General features: G+C 39.2%; 1 non-coding gene across 1 annotated transcript; it reads left to right on the top strand.

Annotated features, from left to right (window-relative positions):
* Positions 1-1,010: 1,010 nt before the first annotated feature.
* On the top strand, positions 1,011-1,118 carry LOC131152494 (small nucleolar RNA R71). Its single transcript, XR_009135993.1, has one exon. It is a non-coding gene; the product is annotated as a small nucleolar RNA R71 (small nucleolar RNA).
* The last annotated feature ends 4,090 nt before the right edge of the window (positions 1,119-5,208 follow it).

Below are 5,208 nucleotides of genomic sequence, written 5' to 3'. Positions count from 1 at the left end.
TACAAGGTTCAACATTGGATTATCCCCCCATTTTCTTCTTACCCTTACCCATGCTCAACTTCTCCTCAACCCTATTGGGTACCATCCTACCACTCTGAAGAGTGGTCACCGCCTGGGTCTGTTCATAATGCGATGCAGGTACAGTGTCCAGTGCACATTCTACCCCCTGATCCTTAGGGTTCACGATAGGCTAGCTCAGCAACTTACCCTCATCTCTCTTATTGAAAGAAGTAGCTAGTTGCCCCCATGGTGGCTTCTAACTTGGCAATATATTTGGAATGAGAGTTAAGTAGTTTCCATTTTACATGGAAATTAGCCTCTATTCCCTTGAGCGCTTTCAACACCGTCTCCTGGAAGGGATCATACATTGGTTGAGGAGGATATGGTTGATGAAAAGATGATGGTCTCGGGGATGTAATAGGAGGATTTTTAAAGTTTTGATACGGGCGAAGGGGTGGAGCATTGGGTGATATTTGAGGTCTTTGGGCTTCGAAACCCAGAGCTTGCGGCCTCTAGGAGAAGTGGGGATGTTTCCACCACCCAGAATTGTACGTATTGGAGTAGGGGTCTTTGGTGTCCTATCGTACTAATTATGGGTAGAATTAACTTCTTCCTGCACAAGCTTAGGCTAGGAAGGCACATGTGAGAAATTGTAGCATGTATGTGAGGGGTCTGAGCCGATGGCACACACCTTTGCACATGCCACGGGTTGCGGTTGTTGTCCTAAGGACACGACCCGATCTAACTTTTGAACTATAGTGTGCAGGGTGGGTGCTAGGTCATGGTCTGTGGCTGACTCGTAAGCTCTTTTAGATTTGGAAGTGGACGGTTCAAAGGGTCTATGTGCAGCAACATTATGCTGCTGAGAATTCTCGGCAAAGTTTTCGTAGAGAACCCATGCCTCGTTCTTGTGTTTGGCGAGGAGAGTACCTCCTCATGATCCATTTACCATCAACCTATCATGTTCAGCTAACTCTTCATAGAAGGTCAGAACCAATTGCCACTTAGGGCCCTGATGGTGTAGGCATTGACGTAGCAAGTCCTTAAAGCGCTTCCATGTCTTGAAAAATAGTTCCCCCACCCATTTGTGAGAAACTGGTGATGCCTCTCCTAAGATGGTTAGTCTTCCCAATTAGGAAGTACTTTTTCAAGAACTTGTATTACATGCTGGCCCAGTTGGTCACCGAGTTCAGCTCTAAGAACGTTAGCCAATATTTGGCCTTATCCTTCAAAGAGAACGGAAAAAGCCTAAGGCGAAGAGCATCATGTGACACCCCGATTTTTCATACAAATTTTTTTTCAATAGTAAATAATTACACGTCATCCACAACACCCAAAAATCGACCACGTCAATAATCCTACTATCATTCATACGACCCGACCAGCATTAGGTATCGGGTAAAAAGTTATTTTATTATACAACCTAACAGTGGAGGACAATATACACATATCAGTCAGAATACAATACCCAGAGTATCCATATACACATATACACAATACTACCTCATATCCAAAAACAATACAACCCTAGGGAATCACACCTCCCTAGTCCAAACTCACCCTGAATATCAGGGTCCCAGCTCCCTATGATCACAGAGCTTTACCACCTGGCCTATCTTTGTCCTCTGAAAAATTTAGATAATTTGGGTGGACACATCTTGTTAAAATTGGTGTATTCCCAAGAGGGGGGGTGAATTGGAATTTTAAAACTTTTTCACCTAGGTTGATCTATGCAATAACGGTATGTACACAATCTAGGATCAGTCTATGCACTTTCCAAACGCGTAGATAAATATGCTGTGAAAATTAAGTCATACGCATCATTCACCCATAACATACACATGCGGTAAATATAAAGTGCAGAAATATAAGCAAACACACGATATGTTATCGAGGTTCGACCAACTGTGCCTACGTCCCCGCCTCAAGCTCGCAAGCTTGAGGATTCCACCAATAGCTCACTTAAGGGCGGAGCGGCACTGTTTACAACCAGGTCAAATTAACACAGGGCTGACCTCAACCTTAACCAAGTCAATTAGCGGGGTTGACCTTAACCTACACGCCTTAACAGGACGACGCACCTAGCTTTCCTAACTGGGTCTAAGCCAATCCGGGACTATTCTAGGGTTAGTCTCCCTCTTCAGGCCCGTGCCTGGAAATACAACAGTATTTGAAATACAATCAAATGGTACAATGAATAAGCTTTCAAGTAAAGCAGATGTGTACCCAGATACGCGCAATATCACATACACCACAATATGATATAATATGTAAGCTCAATGTGGTCTAAGATGTCAACTCTCAAATAGATTTACTATCGTTGTAATGAGTGCGTGAGAGTGCAAACCTAAATGATCTTTGTATCACAGGATATTCAATCTAAGTGCTCAAACAAAGATATTATCCAAACTTCATATATTTCAATCAACAAGTTTTCTCAATATATATATATATATATATATGTATATGAAGCTCTAGCAATGTATAAATTTGGTTTGCAAAAGGATATTCAATCTTTGTATTCAGCAAGGGATATATGAGTTAACGAATATTGCAACAAAGATTTTATCACACAAGCAAATATCTCATCAAATATTTTCAAGATAAAAATACAGTAGATATTTGAAAATGTTTTTGCAACCAAAATACAAATACCAACTTCTTAAGATATTGCAATGAATATGCAATACTCAAAAGTTTTATATAAGTCTTCTTAGGAGAGACTTATTAATAAAGTCCCCTAAGAATACTTAAGGTTTATCTCTCAAAATAAGTGAAACAATTTAAAGATAGGAGAGCAAACCAATCAATATAAACACTCAAAAATCAACTTACAAATGATGTAGGCAATACGGGAAGGTAAGATTGAGTGTGTGTAGCTTGGAAATAAGTATTATAGGGTTTTGGTTTTTCAAAGAATTTTCCCTAATCAAAGTGGCTAATCACAACCTAATTTTCTCAAATGAACTCATATATATAGGCATGGGAGACAATATAACCGTTGGGGACCTATTGGGTACTATTAGAAAAGTTTAATGACGTTTAAGACAATTTAACCCTGTTTAAAAAATTATTAACCGCGGTAAAAATAGGAGCAACCCGAGAGGTCCGGTCGACCAGATATGGTTCGGTCGACCAGGACTCAAGTAGCTCGGTCAACCAGGGGTATTTTGAACTGAGTGGTCGGTCGACCGAGGCAAGGCGATTTTCCAAATTCCCGAGGTTCGGTCGACCGCGCATTTTTGAACTGAAGGGCTCGGTCAACCATACTGCTGGGAATTCTCCCAAGACCCTTCGGTCGACTAGGTAGTTGGAGTACAAAAAGTGGTCGGTCGACCGAGAGGTCAAAATGTTGGCTCCCAAGTGGTTCGGTCGACCGGCAAGAAATGAACTATAAGGTCTCAGTCGACCGGGACTTGGTCAAACTGTTGACCCAGGGCTATTTCGGTCGACCGAAAGTGCACCAATTGTGCATTTCCGTCCCGTATCGAACCAAACAAGTCCTATTCAAGTGCCTACCACATATATGTGAAAGTGTGAGTGTCTTAGAGGCACTTGGGGTCCAATTTGAAGACACCGAAGGGTACACCCTAGGGTCTTTCTAAGGTCCTTTCTCATTCATAGTTTGGTTTGAGCTTACGTAGTAAATCATACATGTGATGTGTGTGAGCTTATTACAAACCAAATGCCCTAATTACTATTACAGACCAATATAAATATATTACAATGAATATGATTTGGTCTTCAAGCTTCTCTTGCTTTGTGCACATCTTGATCTTATCATTCTTGATTCCTGCACAAAACCTCAAACGCTCATTAGATACAATGAGTATTTGTCATAATCAAAACCGGGCGTGACCAATAAGGTTAACAATCTCCCTCTTTTTTATGATGACAAATACGACAAACAAAAATATAGGGTTAAGCCTAAGAAGGATCCCCCTCATAAGATGCATCTAATATATTAAAACAAACCCATTTTTTTTGCCCCCGTCCATCTCCCCCTTTTGGCAACAGCAAAAAGGGCCATCTGAATTTAACATCCTAGGCAATGGGTGATTTACTATACTTATGCACGATGAATTTTGGAAAGATTTTGAAAAATTTTGGCAGAGTGCCGTTTGTAATTCGGACTTTCCAAAAGATATCCTGTATAAGTAAGACCTGTTTGAGTTTAAATTTCCTAGCAATTTATCCACAACTACTCAAACAGTTCAGTATGGTCCAATTACAGCAAATGAAATATTAATTATGAACATGAATTGGACAATTTGTGCAATAAAGGTATAAAGTGTGCATTAAATCAATATAACTGGTGATTACAAGGTTTAGATGACATAGCAAACTTGATTAAACTAGAAATATACACAAACCATTTAACGATGAAATATATCATAAGACCCGTGGAAGATTTGAGTTAAGGACACACAGCATATGATACCAGAAAGAAGGTTTGAGCATAAATATAGTCCAACTAGTTCACATGCACTTTCACATATTATCAATGAGCCAGTTATATAACGCAACACCCTTAAGAGATTTCATGACATAAAATTTTAATACATGGAAGGCACAAGTCATGAAGGCATGTAAGCACACTAGCAAGACATACAGTATATTCAATATGAGTTCAGTTCTTGCTTTCATAAATAGATGTATATATTCCCTTTAATGTGTGCAAAAGGTACTGAAAAGTTGCTTGATGAAAAGGAGAACTTCAATTTTAAGATAATCAAGCAATATTTTTCTGGGTTGTCAATTATGCACATGCTAAATCATAATCAGAAAAATCATAACCATAATGATCCAGAAATTTAAGATTCACATGCATGATCATATGGCAAATCAAGTAACAGTGGCAACAAGAACATGTTTCAATTTTATGATTAAAGCATTCCATTTAAGCACAAGCCACACTTGATTAAAAGTAGACCCAATCAAAACATATTTTGTGAGCAAGACAAGATAGAAATTTATTTTTAGATGCTCCCCCTAAATGTATGCAAATTATGAAACAATTACTTCACATGGATATATACATTTGGCACACACAAGTAATTGTTTTGATTATTTGGGCAAATGCCTATAGAAAATTTGGCAGCATGCCAGCTGTAAACAGGACATTTCCCAAATTTTACGTGCACAAAAACGTTCTCAAATAGACAATATTATAGAAGTAGGGCACACGAGAACCAATCATCTACCAAC

This window comes from Malania oleifera, chromosome 3 (assembly GCF_029873635.1).
Source record: "Malania oleifera isolate guangnan ecotype guangnan chromosome 3, ASM2987363v1, whole genome shotgun sequence".
In the NCBI taxonomy this organism is placed as follows: Eukaryota; Viridiplantae; Streptophyta; class Magnoliopsida; order Santalales; family Ximeniaceae; genus Malania; species Malania oleifera.
The sequence above is the reverse complement of the archived record's forward strand: the minus strand, read 5'-3'. Positions and strand labels throughout refer to the sequence as shown.